Raw genomic sequence first — 19,250 nt, 5'->3', positions numbered from 1 at the left:
TGTTTTATATATATATATATATATATATATATATAAATTGAAAATCATGATTATTATGCCCAATCAAGTGAGAATTAACAACCTTATCTTTCCATTATTATTTTTTGGTTTTTGGGTCTGACAACTTATATGAAATAATATGGAGTTGTATAATCTTATCATTGGCAAATTTCAAATAATTCTATACAGTATTTTAAAATGTTAAAATTTAAAGGTATTATTATTTTTAATTAAATCCATCAAATTTAATAATTTTAATGATAAAGGATATTATTTGATTTTAAAATTTTAAAATTAAACAATATATTTGTAAACTATTAAAAGAACGTTATTACGTTGAATATCCCTAGAACATGAGAGCTTTGGGGTTGTCTTATAAATAATGTTATTGGTAAAATTAATTGTTGGTCAACAGAAGGAAACTATGCTTTGGTTTGCTATGCATACTCCAACATTCGTCGAGTAGCTAGATGACTCAAATGAATAATCTTGTTTGTAAGTAAAGAAAATTGGTTAAAAATTTGCGGCGCGTGATTGGTGAAATCGTGAGGAAATGGAAGCGTCATGGCTTCCATTGACGTGGCATCCTCATCCTCTGTGTCTATCTTATGGAACACTAAAGCTGTAAATCATGGACCCAAGAAGAAAATATTTTTTATTTAATTTGGTGGGTACAATGGATTGATTTTTTTGTGCGTTTGTGTGGCCGTGAAAACAAGAAGGCAGCCAATTGACTTCCTCAGCCACGGGAGAGACTTTCCTAGAAAATTGGTGGGAAAACTCCCTTCACCCAACACGTAAACTCTCCCCGGATAATGTTTTCTTCTCAACTTGTTTTCATCGTCGGCACGTCGACGCCTCATTTGACTATTCACCGTCACCGAGAAGAAGAGCTCCAGAAAATTTACTTTATTTTCGTCTTCATTAAAAGACAAAACCCATAGATATTTCTAGGATCACCTGAAAATTGAATGGCGGGATCATTGTTATCCAAGTCATGATTATCGTCTGATTGCAAATCTTACATTCTCAAAGCAATCGATCAAGGCTTTAATACAGGACGACGAATAAACATTCAGGTCTGGTTAATTACTTGAAACCAATTAAATGGGATTCTGATTAGAATTAAATGTGATCTAATCCGATAATTTGAGGACCAGAGTCCCATGGGAGAATTAGTAAAAGGACCAGGGGAGAGTTGGGTGGACCATCAGCCCAATAAAGCAAGAGAAAAGCAGCGTTTTTTGGCTCTACGATAAGAAGAAACCAAATCACCATGGAAATGCAGGCAATATCTCAAGATTCCGATTTGTGGGGTCAGTTAAAGAGGGCAACTTGGATTGGCCTTGAACACACAGGGCAAATAAAGATGATGTCCAGCTGTTCGGTTATTTTTAAGCAAAATGTGACCATCAGGGTCTTGACAGTCTACAAGTTGTTTCGGCATCTTTTTTCCCCCCCCCTCTCGATTTGTTTTTGCTAATGGGCGGTTACGTCGATTGTACGATTAAAAAGTTCCATCACCAAGTACAGCCTTATCAAACTCCTCCGTCAATGGGTTCGTTTGAAATACTTCTAAAATCAGAGATAAATTAATCAATGGAGCGCGATCATTTTCAATTCGATTCATATTCATCCCTAATTATCATTCTAATCGCTGTTTTGCTTAAATAATCGTTCAAAGTTGAATCAATTGCTAGTGGTCCATTATCACAAATGCAGCTACAGTAATGGAAGTCAATCATTGATGTATGATGAATGTAAAAGAACGTCGGCCATTCGTGAACCTTGAGCTATCCTCATGCCTAACCTCTCCTTGGTTCAGCTAAACCTGGGCCTGGAACTGTCGACTGATCCGTGGCTAAATATGGGCGATATTGATGGTTTTAGAGTTGGCAATCTGACATTGCCAGCTGCTGCAAAAGCCCAAGAGAGGGGAGCTTTCTTAGAGTTGAAACGTAAAACACATAGCCGGATTGATACTTAGATTTGAATTACCTTCTACATAGTCATGTCTGTCAACTGTAACAACATGGCTCCTCGTCAATACGATGTGTTTGAGGCATGAGGGTTTGACACCTAGCTCATATTCATTCCCATGATTTGATTAGGGTCTCCTTAACGACTGGCTAAATCATCTCGTCTCTTGAAAGTAGTACTAGTAGCTTTAGTCATAGGTGTAGCATTTATCACTTTATAGATTACCCTCAACCAATGGTATTATGCCCTACAAGTGCGACATTTACTTCGTAAGAACTCGAAGATTCACCAAGGACACTTACCCGTTCTCCTCTTGCTCACCAATCACTTACCCATTTTCCTTACTCACGAGTGAACTTAATTAAAATACATCAAGTGGCCTAAATAATAAAAGAAAATATTACTTTTTCTAGAAGTTAAGGATTAAAGTTGTTGCGTCTACAAGATATATTGTGTATCAACATATAATAAAATTTAAACATATATTATTTTTCAATCACTTCATATTATTAAATAATATACGGAATTGGATCGAAATTAATGTATGTGCTCATCGTGTAACATCAGATGGGTTACCTATTAGTCTCTAAAACATGGGTTTTAGTACACTGGAGGGAGTAGGGAAAGGCACTTAAACTATAATGATTTTTCGACTTTCAAGAGATCCTTTGCGTCGACTTTCAGTTGACATTGATTGCTTGCTTTGCTCGTCTTCGTTTCTTCTCAGAAACTCCAAACATACATTGCCTCGTAGCATTTTTAACCTTAGCAAATGATCTTGGTATATTTGATTGTCCTTTAGTAAATCTCTGCAACTTAACACTACGGCTGCGGAAGCTAAAAAAGTTGTCATGTTGCAGAAGTAAAGGTGTACGGAGAGTGTAGTGATGAGATGGGAAAAAGCCCTCGTACTTTTGTAGAGATACAGTGCGTGTGTTCTAGTCGAAGGTTGTCTGGTAATTTATTAGTGGTTTGCTTTATTGACTCGTTTTTTTAACAGCCAGCTTTGTCGATATTTTGATAAATAAAACTAGAAACCTGTGTACACATAAGTAAAGACTAAGAGGAAGAGATTCATGGGGCCTATTGTGAATCTGAATTGCAAAAGATTTCACCCTGCACATACTAAAATAGAAAATAAAATACCAATTTAAACCATTAATTATCATCGCAAATGAATTTAGAGATGAGATCTAAACCAAACCACAGTGCGCGCGCAAGATGGCAATTGATCGGTCGGTTGGTTTTAGGTCGATCAGTCTATCTATTGTTTATGCGATGCCATTTTAAATGACATATGAACGTCGTCGTTGTAGCTTTTGGAAAATGAAAAATGAATATTGGCGGTGGCGGCTTCAATTTTCCTCTCTTTTTCTTGTCTCAGAGGCCAAGCTGTAAATGGCCTTATTCTCTCTTCGCCACCACCGTCTCCACCCGCCGCTACCTCCTCTCATATTCCCCTTTCTTCCCTCTCCTCCTCCCCTTCCCTTCCTTCCTTCGCGGAATCGCCTCCAAAACCACCCGCCTCTCCAGTCTCTCAACAACAACAACAACAACACAACAAAAGAAGAGAGTTTGGTTAAGGAGCTGAAAGAAGCCGAAACCCTGGATCAGAAGATCAGAAAATCTATTAGCCCTGGTGCTCCTTCGAAGTCTAGGATTTACGCCGATGTCAACCTTATTCGCCCAAAAGAATATTGGGACAATGACCCCCTCACTGTCCAATGGGGGTATTGTTGAAAATTCAAAAGGTAGGCACCGAAAATTGAAAGCAAAATCCATCTAATAGAAATTATCAAAAAGTAGATGATTTTGTTGAATTTTGGTAAAGGGTAAATTACCAAATTTAGTCATTGTAATTTAAGGTATTTACAAATTAGTCTTAAGTTTCAACTATATACCCTAACTCATTTAGCTTCAAAACCATCCCAAAGCATTCTTGCTTTCTTCCAATACTAGAGAGATTTAGAGAGTTCTTGAGAGTTGTTTTCTCTTTTTTAGAATTATCATTGTTTTTCTTGGTAGATCGAGAGAGGTTGTAATTCCTCTCATGAAATTCTATTGCCCGTGCCTATTTTCCACGTAAATTTTGTGTCTCTTTTTATCTTTTTTATTTCTCAAATTATCAGTTGCGATTTACTCTACCGATAGCCGTCTTCCGCAACAATTGTATCAGAGCTAGATTAGAGGTGTGTAATCTGCTTATTGTCTTTGTGGTTGCCACCAAAAGGTGGATCCTCCAACATAAGAAAATAAGAAGTTATTACCCTTCTTTGAAGGTTCCAGAGAACTATTCACGATAGTGAAATAGTGGGAGCTATCCGTAAAAGAAGCTATGGCAACGAAATTTGATATTGAAAATTCAATGGGAGAAATTTCTCATTGTGGAAATTGAAGATGAAGGTCATCCTGAGGAAAGACGGTTGTCTAGCAGCTATCAGTGAAAGGCCGGTGGATTTCACAGATGACAACAAATGGATCGAAATGGACGGGAATGCTATGGCAAACTTTCATCTAGCATTAGCAGATGAAGTATTGTCAAGCATCGAGGAGAAGAAGACAGCTAAGGAGATATGGGACCATCTCACCAAATTGTACGGGCCACATCGCTGCACAATAAATTTTCCTTAAGAGAAAATTGTACACTCTCCGTATGCCAGAATCTACTTCAGTGACGGAGCACTTAAATACACTGAATACTTTATTTTCTTAGCTTATATCCTTAAGTTGTAAAATAGGAGAACAAGAACGTGCTGAACTTCTACTTCAAAGTCTACCGGATTCGTATGATCAACTCATCATCAATTTGACAAACAGTAATGTCACTAGTCTAATCTTTGATGATGTTGCAGCTGTTGTTCTACAAGAAGAAAATCGACGCAAAAACAAGGAAGACAGACAAGTAAATCTACAACAAGCAGAAGCGTTGACAACGATGACAACGATGAGAGGAGATCAACAGAACGTGGCCAAAGCAGCAGTCACAAACATGGTAGATCGAAGTCGAGGAGCAAGAATTAAAAGTGTTATAACTGTGGAAGAATGGTCATTTGAAGAAGGATTTTGGAGTCTAAATAAAACTCCAATCCACAAGGCAATACCGCAAACACTTCAGATGATGGAGATGCTCTATGCTGTGAAGCGTCAACCACCGTGGAAGGTAGAAAACGATTTGCAGATATGGCTCATTGATTCGGGAGCAACATATCACATGACCTCAAGAAGAGAATGGTTCCATCATTATGAACCTGTCTCAGGAGGATCTGTATAGTTGCAATGATCATGCCTTAGAGATCATTGGTGTGGGAACCATCAAATTGAAGATGTATGATGGAACAATTAAAGTTGTTCGAGATGTGCGGCACGTGAAAGGCCTGAAGAAAAATTTATTATCCTACGGATTGTTGGATAATAATGCTAGCAAGATTGAAACACGAAAATGAATCATGAAGGTGTTCCGTGGAGCGTTTGTGGTGCTGAAAGGCGAAAAGATAGCAGCAAACTTGTACATGCTGAAGGGAGAGACTTTGCTAGAAGCAGAAGCCTCTGCCTCATGTAGTTCAGATTCTGTAATGCTATGGCATCAGAAACTTGGACACATGTCAGAACAAGGAATGAAAGTCCTTGTGGAGCAAAAGCTACATCTAGGCTTAACGAATGTATCACTTACTTTGTGTGAGCATTGCATAACAAGTAAGCAGCACCGGTTGAAATTCAACATCAAATTCTAGAGGCAAAAGTGTTCTAGAATTGGTTCACTCTGACGTATGGCAAGCACCAGTTACATCCCTAGGCGGAGCAAAATACTTTGTCTCATTTATTGATGACTACTCCAGGAGATGTTGGGTGTACCCTATTAAGAAGAAGTCAGACATGTTTTCAACTTTCAAAAACTTCAAAGCGCGGGTGGAACTTGATTCTGGAAATAAGATCAAGTGTTTCAGAACAGATAATGGAGGAGAATACAAGCGAAGAATTTGATGACTTTTGCAAGAAAGGCATCAAACAGTTCACAGTTGCGAACACTCCTCAACAAAATGGAGTGGCAGAGCGGATGAACAGAACCTTGTTAGAAAGAACAAGAGCAATGTTGAGGGACGCAGGCCTAGAAAAATCATTCTGGACAGAAGCAGTCAATACCGCCTGTTATTTGGTGAATCGAGTTCCATCAACTGCAATAGAGCTGAAGACACCAATAGAGATGTGGACTGGTAAACCAGTTGTATTCAAACCTCCATGTATTTGGAAGTATTGTGTACGTGATGTACATGCCCAAGAAATTTCAAAGTTGATCCAAAATCCAGGAAATGCAAATTCTTGGGGTATGCTAATGTGTAAAGGGTATCGCTTGTGGGATCCCACTGCCCGCAAAGTGATCATTAGTAGGGATGTTATCTTTGTAGAAGATAAACTACAAAGAAAAGAAGATGATGATAGCGCTGAAAGTCAAAGACTACACAGATACATGTGGAAAAGGAGGTTGAACAAGGAGATTATTCTGAAGTAGAACCAGCACATGATGAACAAGAACCAGAGAGTTATAAACTCCAACAACTCGTCAATCAGATCGTGTGAGAAGACGTCCCAATTGGCACTCAGATTATGTTATAGAAGGTAATATTACATACTGCCTTTTAACAGAGGACGGTGAGCCATTAACATACCAGGAGGCAATAAACAGCTCAGATGCTTCACTGTGGATGATGGCGATGTAAGAAGAAATCGAAGTCCCTTCATAAAAAAAATACATGGGACCTTGTGCCACTACCACAAGGAAGGAAGCCAATTGGTAACAAATGGGTCTTCAAAATCAAGCGAAATGGTGACGATCAAGTTGAGAGGTATCGTGCAAGACTGGTGGTCAAGGATATGCTCAAAAGGAAGGTATTGATTTCAATGAAATATTTTCTCCTGTGGTTCGACTAACACAGTTCGAGTAGTTTTGGCAATGTGTGCTACATTGAACTTACATCTAGAGCAACTAGATGTTAAAACAGCTTTTCTTCATGGAAATCTTGAAGAAGAGATTATATGCTCCAGCCTGAAGGTTTTGAAGAAGACGAAAAGAAGAACTTGGTTTGTAGGTTGAACAAATCTTTGTACGGTCTAAAGCAGGCGCCAAGGTGTTGGTATAAGAGATTTGATTCCTTCATTATTTGCCTTGGATACAACAGACTTAATGCAGACCCTTGTGCTTATTTCAAGAGGTCTGGTGATAACGATTTTGTTATATTGCTGTGTATGTGGATGACATGTTGGTTGCAGGACCCAACAAAGATCATATTGAAGAATTGAAGGCACAACTGGCTAGGGAATTTGAAATGAAGGACTTGGGATCAGCAAACAAGATTCTAGGGCAAATTCACCGAGACAGAAGTAATAGGAAGATTTGGCTTTCACAAAAGAATTACTTGAAGAAGATCTTGTCACGATTCAACATGCAAGATTGTAAGCCAATTTCTACCCCTCTTCCTATTAACTTTAAATTATCCTCCAGTATGAGTCCTAGTAGTAAAGAAGAGAGGATTGAGATGTCTCGAGTACCGTATGCATCAGCAGTGGGAAGTTTAATGTTCGCTATGATATGCACAAGACCAGACATTGCACAAGCAGTGGAGTGGTTAGTCGGTACATGGCGAATCCAGACAAAGAGCATTGGAATACAGTAAAGAAGATCCTGAGGTACATCAAAGGGACCTCAAATGTTGCATTATGTTATGAAGGATCAAATTTACTTATCAATGGGTATGTTGATCTGACTATGCAGGGGATTTGGATAAAAGCAAATCTACTACAGGATATGTGTTTAAAGTTGCTGGTGGAGCTGTAAGCTGGATTTCAAAATTGCAGTCAATTGTGGCTACATCCACAACAGAAGCAGAATATGTAGCAGCTACACAAGCCAGTAAAGAAGCAATTTGGTTGAAGATGTTATTGGAGGAGCTTGGGCACAATCAAGAGTATGTCTCTCTGTTTTGTGACAGTCAAAGCGCCTTGCATCTAGCAAGGAATCCAGCATTTCATTCAAGGATAAAACACATACGAGTTCAGTACCATTTCATTCGTGAAAAGGTGGAAGAAGGAACAGTGGATATGCAGAAGATCCATACCAAAGACAACATAACAGATTTCATGACAAAGGCGATCAACGCTAATAAATTTACTTGGTGTCGATCCTCGTGTGGTATGTCTGAGACGTAAGCAACATGAAGGTACAAGGTAGAAAGAATGGTGTGAAGATATGATTATTCCAATAAAATCTTCAAGTGGGAGATTGTTGAAAATTCAAAGGGTAGGCACCGAAAATTGAAAGCAAAATCACCTAATAGAAATTATCAAAAAGTAGATGATTTTGTTGAATTTTGGTAAAGGGTAAATTACCAAATTTAGTCATTGTAATTTAGGGTATTTACAAATTAGTCCTTAAGTTTCAACTATAAATACCCTAACTCATTTAGCTTCAAAACCATCCCAAAGCATTCTAGCTTTCTTCCAATACTAGAGAGAATTTAGAGAATTCTTGAGAGTTGTTTTCTCCTTTTTATCAAGAGAGAATTTCATTGTTTTTTTTTTTGGTAGATCGAGAGGTTGTAATTCCTATTTTCTCATAGTGAAATTCTTCTACCGTTGCCCGTGGTTTTTACCCTATATTATTTAGGGGTTTTCCACGTAAATTTTGTGTCTCTTTTTATCTTCATTTTTATTTTCTCAAATTATCAGTTGCGATTACTCTATCCGATAGCCGTCTTCCGCAACAGGTATTATTCTCCCTATTCTCTCTATACCCTCTATTCCGTCTTTGTTTTTATTTTGTTATGTTTTAATAATTTTGAATGTTGTCATTTGCTGCTGTTTGCGGCTTTTGGATATGACACACAGGGTTCTTATTATAATTCACTTAATCGTGGCTGGAAAATTAGGTTAAAACAAGTCTTTTGGCTGTAAAATGTAAAAATTATGGTTAATCGATTGATTTGAACACTGCTTAGCAGTGAACAGGATGATTATGAGGTGGTGCGGAAAGTTGGGAGAGGAAATATAGTGAGGTTTTTGAGGGGGTTCACTGCAGAGATAACGAGAAATGCATTATCAAAATTCTCAAACCAGTTAGGAAGAAGGTCCGTCCGTCCTCTGTGGCACAATACTAAATACTGCCGCTGATTTTAGTTGTGTTTGCGTAACATGTTTTTGATAAAATGACTATCTGGAATGCAGATTAAGAGGGAGATTAAAATACTACAGAATCTTTGTGGAGGGCCAAATATTGTTAAGTTGCTGGATATAGTTAGGGACCCACAATCAAAGACTCCGAGTCTTATATTTGAATATGTGAATAATACCGATTTAAAGTGGCTGTTCGATTACGATATTCGGTATTATATCTATAAACTTCTGAATGCAAGTAAATCATTTACTTCTTGATTTATTTATTTACATACGCCATGACATTGAAGTAGAAGTTGAAATTAGATACATATTTTTAGGCTTTAAAGCTGAAAAGCATGTTTCCGTTTGTCTTGTATCTCTTCTTGCAATGAAAGTTTGAGTTCAGACCTAGGTAATTAGGTTAGCAGCCATGCTGGTGGCTGAGAAATGATTTTCTTTTTGGAATCAAGCTTCTCGTTCAAAGAAAGAGAAGTTTGCTTCTTTTGTTCAAATTTAAGATGAAAAGGCAAGACAGTGTTGTAAATGTTGTGGAAGTTAGAGGCCACCTCATTCTTACCTTGGATAATACATGCTTTTGGAGCTGACTTATCAGCTTTATCATAAGTCGATGTTGATTTGGGGTAACAATTATTTCCAGTTTTGAAGAAACACTTTGATGTTGTTTTTAAGATATTTGTGCTTACGATGTGAATTTTGATCTTTGTTTCTCTTTTCTTCACAAAGAGGAAAGATGGTTCAATTATTAAGTATTGAGTCTTTATTTTTAGGCATTGGATTGTTGTCACTCGCAAGGTATTATGCACCGAGATGTGAAGCCACATAATGTGAGGATTGATCTTGAGCAGCGGAAACTTCGGCTTATTGACCGGGGACTTGCAGAGTTATATCATCCAGGGAAAGAATACAATTTTGCAGTTACTTCGAGGTCTGTTTCCCTTTTTGGCATTTTTCCTTTAACGTTCTCAACTGCTAAAATTTCCTTATTTCTTTTTCTTATCCTTCTTATGGCCAGTTTTATTTTACATCCTTGATTGCACCAAATTACATATCTTAGATATTGCATAACCACCAGTTGATTTAGATAAATTACAGTAGCTGGTGCATTGCCAGTGTTATTTATTCAAGTTTTCTCCCACAGTTGACTAAGATGATAAAAGGATTGACTTGTTGATTCATAGTTAAAATTCATTAAATTCGATTCGGAAACCTAAGGCGACAATGGATATGGAGGAGGTTAAGAATAATAGAAGTGGCTGATCCTTAGTGATTGTTATGTTAATGTACCTTAGCTTCAAACTTCAAAAATTAGAGTTGAATAGCAATGGATATGGTGCCTAGAAGCAATCATGAAGTATGCATTAATACATTTTGCTCTTGGTTTGAGAGGAAAAATAAATTGATGTTTTTATTAATGCAATGTTACTCTGAAAATTCTAAAACTACAGTGAGTTTGAAGACGAAAGATAGGGTAATTTCAATATGCATGCAAAACTGAAGTACAAATGGAGGGGAGATGGGGTGACATATATAGGATTTAGGGAAAGACTTGTTTAGATTCCGATATGTTAGTTCAAGGGTATTGTTTTATAGGATTTTGTTAACAAGTGCCTTAAGGATACTCATTGAGGTTGCCATATATAGTACTATCTTCATCTATTTGATCGAAACTGATGAATAAAGTACAAAATCCTATTCAATATTAGAAGAGGCACTTTCTAGTGGACTTCATATTTGTTTGCATATTATTTTCAATTCATATTACTGAATTTCTGAATATTATTATCAATTTCAGATTTCTGTTTCTTCGGTTTCAAAATCCCCCTCCATTGATTGATGCATAAGATTTTCCCTCTTTTCTATCATTTCATTTCTGTTTGCTGATATTTTAAAGGTTCTGGGCTTCTTGTTGATTTGCAAGACTATGATTACTCTTTAGACTTGTGGAGTCTTGGTTGTATGTTTGCTGGAATGGTGAGTTACTACTCTAACCTTGGTATCATTTTACCCGTTTAGGCTTAGATCACTTGCACAGAGTAAGGTTTTATAGTGTGCTTACCCTTGGAACTTCATGTCTTTAGGAAAGGCTGATCGCTTTGAAGTCTTGGCTCAAATGTCTTCTTCTATATTACCAATATATCTTTAAATGTTAATAAAAATCAGGCAAATGGGCTTTATTTATTTCAGGACCCTTTGAATATGTTAAAATATTAGTATCCTACATTTTATGGGGTAGAATTTTGCCATTGAAAGAGTGTATCTTGATCTGCTTGCATATTTGTCCATGGGTGGCAGATAGCAGAAAGGATTCATTCTTCTGCGGGCATGATAATTATGATCAACTGGTCAAGATAGCCAAGGTATACGAGTTGTTGCTGTTTTAAGTAGGAGTGAACTCACAGAATTGTGCCATTGATTACGTCCTCATCTTGTATGATATTATTTTGTTGTTGAAACCTGTATAGTTGTTATCTTCCTCTTATTGTAATATTTGTGCTGTTTTTGAAGAAATAAGATGCTTCTATATGGCATAATGGAGGCCTATGGAGAGTGGTAGATTAGCTGTTGTTAAAATTGAATTTATTGGGATGTAAAAAATAATCCCTGCTTCTTTAATACTTGTGTTTGCTGCTACAGGTTCTTGGAACAGATGAATTAAACGCTTATCTGAACAAGTACCGCATAGAATTGAATCCCCATCTGGAGGCCCTTGTTGGGAGGTTGGTAATGTAATATAATTGTCATATTGATAATAGAGAAGTGCTACGATTTTCAGTTGAGAAGAGTTTTTTCCCCCTCTTTTCTTGATACAGGCATAGTCATAAATCTTGGTCAAAGTTTATTAATGCTGACAATCAACATCTAGCATTGCCTGAGGTAGTAGAACTAGCGATTTCTTTCTACAATTGTTCGACTTTTCCCTACACCCCATGTTTAATGTCAATGTTTCTTGTAAGGCCATCGACTTCGTTGATAAGCTGCTTCGATATGATCATCAAGAAAGGCCAACTGCTAAAGAAGCAGTGGTAAACTCCATCTTTATGAACCTGTTGAAGGATACTCCGATTTGTCAGACACAACTTTCAGATATTTGTCTAGCTGTAGTCTGACATATTGTGCCACCAAGCTCACTAAAAAAGTTATAACATAATTGGATACATATTCATTTTTATTTGGCATGCAGGCCCATCCTTTTACCCAATTAGAAATGTGGAGAGCAGCAGAACTCGGACGTAGCAAATGCCAATTTAACGGTGATGGTGTTGAAGAGGTGGACAAATCTTCCTTTTGTGGTTTGGCTGGTGCCTGAATCCCGCCTTGAATTCTAAAGCTGATTATTGGAACAGTTAATGTCTACTACTTATAATCTGTGTTGGACATTGGAAATGTAAGTGAGAAGAACACATGGATATGATGTCAGTTGGCGTCGTAGTCTCCCGGAAACAAGCTTGTATATATCCTTGAATTTGTGAGAATGGGAGATTTCCAATGTAACCAATTTTCTTACCTTCATGTATATTATTATTCATCTATCTGATTATCTCGCATACAAATACACGACGCCCCATCTCTTGTAATTTTGTCCCATGAATTCCGTTTCAAAGTTTCGGTCGCCAATGCCCATGCCCTTCACCTTGGAGGGTTCCTTATATTCTCAACTAACAGCCTTCTTATTCTCCTTATCCCTATCTTTATATATATAATTTTTTTGTAAGCTTATTCGAAAATTGAAGTATACATACGATTGCTTATTCGAATCGAATCTTTAAATAAATATGACTAAATCTTATTTAATAAATACTTTCTTTATTTTATCATTCCAGTATCTCACTGATCAAAATTTAGATACCATCTAATGTGAAACTTTATAAAACGTCGTCAAATAATATATTACTCTCTTTTTTATTCACGTTGTAGAAATAATGATAAAAGATAATTAAATATAAGTAATTATAACAATAAAATTCGTTTATCTTCATAAATGATTTTAATCTACATCCAGTGGATTAACATTATGAATTGAATGATTCATATTAATAATATATAAAAAATAATCTGCAAACATATTAACAAAAGAACTTAGCTTCATTGATTCGACGTCAAATTCAAGAATTTTAAGTCATCGTAAATATTATTTTAAATGTTTTAGTATTTTAATTTTCTTGTACACATAAAGCATCTTGTCTCATTCTTGAACATTTATTAATCAAGTTTACAATAAAAAAAATGGCAATGATTTAATTTTATAATAGCACGGGAGTATGGAAGGAATTTTAAAAGTTCAGTATACGTCATTTTGGGGCTAATTTATTGTGCTTGTCAGCATATGTTAGTAAAGATCCTTCTTAAGTTATTTTCTTATACATAAAATATCCGTGACTCAAAGCATGTGTTAGATGAAAAATTAATAAATTATTCCTAATCAGTGCATAATAAATTATTAGTTGTCATACAACTAATAATAGTTGTATAATGCATAATAATGATTTATAATGCATTGTAAGTTGGCAACAATAATGGTTCATAGTTTGCAACAATAATGGTTCATAGTTGGCACTAATAATGGTTGAAAAGTGACATGGCAAAATCTCACATTTAGTCATTGTAATTTAAGGTATTTTCAAGATTAGTCCTTAAAGCTTCTACTATAAATACCCTAGCTCATTTAGCTTCAAAACCATCCCAAAACATTCTAGCTTCCTTCCAATACTAGAGAGAATTTAGAGAGTTTCTTGAGAGTTGTTTTCTTATTTTTTATTAAGAGAGAATTATCATTGTTTTCTCATTGATAAATAGAGAGAAGTTGAAATTCCTTTTTTCTCATAGTGAAATTCTTCTACCATTGCCCGTGGTTTTTATCATATATTATTTAGGGGTTTTTCACGTAAATTATGTGTCTCTTTTATCTTCATTTTTATTTTCTCAAATTATCAATTGCGATTTTGCTTTATCTGATAGTCGTCTTCCGTAACAATTGGTATCAGAGCCAGATTAAAGTGTGTAATATATACTTATTGTCTTTGTGGTTGTCACCAAAAGGTGGATCCTCCAACATAAGAAAGTAAGAAGGTATTACCCATTCTTTGAAGGTTCCATATAACTATTCACGATAGTGAAATAGTGGGAGCTATCCGTAAAAGAATCTATGGCAATGAAATTTGATATTGAAAAATTCAATGAGAGAAATTTCTCATTGTGGATATTGAAGATGAAGGCTATCCTGAGGAAAGATAGTTGTCTAGCAGCTATTAGTGAAAGGCCGGTGGATTTCACAGATGACAACAAATAGATCGAAATAGACGGGATCATATAACATTAGCAGATGAAGTATTGTCAAGCATCGAGGAAAAAAAATACAGCTAAGGAGATATGGGATCATCTCACCAAACTGTACGAGGCCACATCGGTGCACAATAAAATTTTCCTTAAGAGGAAATTGTACACTCTCCGTATGTCAGAATCTACTTCAGTGACGGAGCACTTATACACACTGAACACGTTATTTTCTCAGCTTACATCCTAAAGATGTACAATAGGAGAACAAGAACGTGTTGAGCTTCTACTTCAAAGTCTACCTGATTCGTATGATCAACTCATCATCAACTTGACAAACAGTAATGTCACCAGTCTAGTCTTCGATGACGTTGCAGCTGTTGTTCTCTAAGAAGAAAATCGGTGCAAGAACAAGGAAGACAGACAAGTAAATCTGTAACAAGAAGAAGCGTTGACAACGATGACAGAGAGATCAACAAAACGTGGCCAAAGCAGCAGTCACAAACATGGTAGATCGAAGTCGAGGAGCAAAAAGAATTTAAAGTGCTACAACTGTGGAAAGAAGGGTCACTTGAAGAACGATTGTTGGAGTCTAAATAAAAACTCCAATCCACAAGGTAATACTGCAAACACTACAGATGATGGAGATGCTCTATGTTGTGAAGCGCCAACTACCGTAGAAGGTAGAAAGAGATATGAAGACATATGGCTCATTGATTCGGGAGCAACATATCACATGACCTCAAGAAGAGAATGGTTCCATCATTATGAACCTGTCTAAGGAGGATCTGCGTATAGTTGCAATGATCATGCCTTAGAGATCATTGGCGTGAGAACCATCAAATTGAAGATGTATGATGGAACAATTAAAGTTGTTCGAGATGTGCGGCACGTGAAAGGCCTGAAGAAAAATTTATTATCCTACGGATTGTTGGATAATAATGCAAGTAAGATTAAAACACGAAAATGAATCATGAAGGTGTTCTGTGGAGCGCTTGTGGTGCTAAAAGGTGAAAAGATAGCTGCAAACTTGTACATGCTGAAGGGAGAAACTTTGCTAGAAGCAGAAGCCTCTGTTGCCTCATGTAGTTCAGATTCTAAAATGCTATGGAATCAGAAACTTGGACACATGTCAGAACAAGGAATGAAAGTCCTTGTGGAGATAAACTACTTCGAGGCTTAACAAAGGTATCACTTCCTTTGTGAGCATTGCAAGGGTAAGCAACACTGGTTGAAATTCAATACATTAAATTTTAGAGCCAAAAGTGTTCTAGAATTGGTTCACTCTGATGTATGGCAAACACTAGTTACATCCCTAGGCAGAGCAAAATATTTTGTCTCATTTATTAATGACTACTCCATGAGATGTTGGGTGTACCCTATTAAGAAGAAGTCAGATGTGTTTTCCATTTTCAAAAACTTCAAATCGCAGGTGGAACTTGATTCTGGAAATAAGATCAAGTGTTTCATAACAGATAATGGAGGAGAAAACATAAGTTAAGAATTTGATGACTTTTACAGGAAAGAAGGCATCAAAAGACAGTTCACAGTGGCAAACACTCCTCAACAAAATGGAGTGGCAGAGCAGATGAACAGAACCATGTTAGAAAGAAAAAGAGCAATGCTGAGGGATGCAGGCCTAAAAAAATCATTCTGGGCAGAAGCAGTCAATACCGCATGTTATTTGGTGAATCGAGCTCCATCAACTGTAATAGAGCTGAAGACACCAATGGAGATGTGGATTGGTAAACCAGCTGATTATTCAAACCTCCATATATTTGGAAGTATTGTGTACGTTATGTACAACGCCCAAGAAATTTCAAAGTTGGATCCAAAATCCAGGAAATGCAAATTCTTGGGGTATGCTAATGGAGTAAAGGGGTATCGCTTGGAGGATCCCACTGCCCGCAAAGTGATCATTAATAGGGATGTTATCTTTGTAGAAGATAAGCTACAAAGAAAAAAAGACGATGATAGCATTGAAAAGTTAGAGACTACACAGATACATGTGGAAAATGAGTTTGAACAATGAGATTCTTCTAAAGCAGAACCAACACATGATGAACAAGAACCAGAGAGTTCTGAAGTTCTAACAACTCGTCAATCAGATCGTGTGAGAAGACGTCCCAATTGGCACTCATATTATGTTATAGAAGGTAATATTGCATACTGCCTTTTAACAGAGGACGGCGAGCCATCAACATACCAAGAGGCAATAAACAACTCAGATGCTTCACTGTTGATGATGGCGATGCAAGAAGAAATTAAAGCCCTTCATAAAAATAATACATGGGACCTTATGCCATTACCACAAGGAAGGAAGCCAATTGGTAACAAATGAGTCTTCAAAATTAAGCGAAATGGTGACGATCAAGTTGAGAGGTATCGTGCAAGACTGGTGGTCAAAGGATATGCTCAAAAAGAATGTATTGATTTCAATGAAATATTTCCTCATGTGGTTCGACTAACAACAGTTCTAGTAGTTTTGGCAATGTGTACTACATTGAACTTACATCTAGAGCATCTAGATGTTAAAACAGCTTTTCTTCATGGAAATCTTGAAGAAGAGATTTACATGCTCTAGCCTGAAGGTTTTGAAGAAAAAGAAAAGAAGAACTTGGTTTGCAGGTTGAACAAATCTCTGTACGATTTAAAGCAGGCGCCGAGGTGTTGGTATAAGAGATTTGATTCATTCATTATATGCCTTGGATACAACAGACTTAATGCAGACCCTTGTGCTTATTTCAAGAGGTCTGGTGATAACGATTTTGTTATATTGCTGTTGTATGTGGATGACATGTTGGTTGCAGGACCTAGCAAAGATCATATTGAAAAATTGAAGGCACAACTGGCTAGGGAATTTGAAATGAATGACTTGGGATCAGCAAACAAGATTCTAGGGATGCAAATTCACCGAGAAAGAAGTAATAGGAAGATTTGGCTTTCACAAAAGAATTACTTGAAGAAGATCTTGTCACGATTCAACATGCAAGATTGTAAGCCAATTTCTACCCCTCTTCCTATTAACTTCAAATTATCCTCCAGTATGAGTTCTAGCAGTGAAGAAGAGATGATAGAGATGTCTCGAGTACCGTATGCATCAGCAGTAGGAAGTTCAATGTTTGCTATGATATGCACAAGACCAGACATTGCACAGGCAGTGGGAGTAGTTAGTCGGTACATGGCGAATCCAGACAAAGAGCATTGGAATACAGTAAAGAAGATCCTGAGGTACATCAAAGGGACCTCAAATGTTGCATTATATTACGGATGATCAAATTTACTTATCAATGGATATGTTGATTCTGACTGTGCAGGGGATTTAGAAAAAAGCAAATCTACTATAGGATATGTGTTTAAAGTTGCTGGTGGAGCTGTAAGCTGGGTTTCAAAATTGCAGTCAGTTGTGGCTACATCCACAATAGAAGCAGAATATGTAGCAGCTACACAAGCCAGTAAAGAAGTAATTTGGTTGAATATGCTATTGGAGGAGCTTGGGCACAATCAAGAGTATGCCTCTGTTTTGTGACAGTCAAAGCGCCTTGCATCTAGCAAGGAATCCAGCATTCATCAAGGACAAAGCACATATGAGTTCAATACCATTTCATTCGTGAAAAGGTGGAAGAAGGGACAGTAGATATGCAGAAGATCCATACCAAAGACAACATAGCAGATTTCATGATGAAGGCGATCAACACTGATAAATTTACCTGGTGTCGATCCTCTTGTGGCCTGTCAGAAACGTAAGCAACATGAAGGTACAATGTATAAAGAATGGTGTAAAGATATGATTATTCTAATCAAATCTTCAAGTAGGAGATTATTAGTTGTCATACAAAATTATTAGTTGTCATACAACTAATAATAGTTGTATAATGCATAATAATGGTTCATAATGCATTGTAAGTTGGCAACAATAATGGTTCATAGTTGGCACTAATAATGGTTGAAAAATGACATGGCAAAATCTCACATTTAGTCATTGTAATTTAGGGTATTTCAGGATTAGTCCTTAAAGCTTCTACTATAAATACCCTATCTCATTTAGCTTCAAAACCATCCCAAAGCATTCTTGCTTTCTTCCAATACTAGAGAGAATTTAGAGAGTTTCTTGAGAGTTGTTTTCTTCTTTTTATCAAGAGGGAATTATCATTGTTTTCTCATTGGTAGATAGATAAAAGTTGTAATTCCTATTTTCTCATAGTGAAATTCTTCTACTGTTGCCCGTGGTTTTTACCTTATATTATTTAGGGGTTTTCTACGTAAATTTTGTGTCTCTTTTATCTTCATTTTTATTTTCTCAAATTATCAGTTTCGATTTTGCTCTATTCGATAGCCGTCTTCCGCAACATAAATATCGCTTAATTGAATCCATTCGCATCCTAAGAATTTCTGAGTACCTGTAAATATTATAAAAAATCAAATTTCAAAATAAAATGAAAATATTAATATATTTAGATGATAAATCTATTTTTAAATGATTTTTTTATTTTTTATTTTTTAAATTATTATATTAAGTGTTCATAGGAAGACTAGTGCAAAAAATTAACAATGATAATAAAAAATCATAATAAATAAAGAAAATTTTATTGTTTGTGAAAAAATACTCTTTAATTGGTCTAATTAAAATAATATTATAATTTTCAACTAATTATAATTAGATGTGCTAATTAAAATAATATTGATAAACAACTTTATATCATTTAAGAATGTCTCGAATTTGAGTATTTATGTATAAAAAAATTCAATGAGAAATTCACTCAATATAATTAAATGTATAATACAGATCAATCTAGATTAATAAAAGTAAAAATCTAAAAATCAATAATACA

The 19,250-nt window shown here is 36.1% G+C and overlaps 1 pseudogene; it reads left to right on the top strand.

Moving 5' to 3' along the window:
* The first annotated feature begins 1,276 nt into the window (after positions 1-1,276).
* LOC120131022 lies at positions 1,277-12,454 on the top strand (annotated as a pseudogene).
* Positions 12,455-19,250: the final 6,796 nt, after the last annotated feature.

This window comes from Hibiscus syriacus, unplaced genomic scaffold (genome assembly GCF_006381635.1).
Source record: "Hibiscus syriacus cultivar Baekdansim isolate YM2019G1 unplaced genomic scaffold, ASM638163v2 tig00110548_pilon, whole genome shotgun sequence".
NCBI classification, from domain to species: domain Eukaryota; kingdom Viridiplantae; phylum Streptophyta; class Magnoliopsida; order Malvales; family Malvaceae; genus Hibiscus; species Hibiscus syriacus.
Note: the sequence above shows the minus strand (reverse complement) of the source record. Positions and strands in the feature narration are given on the sequence as shown.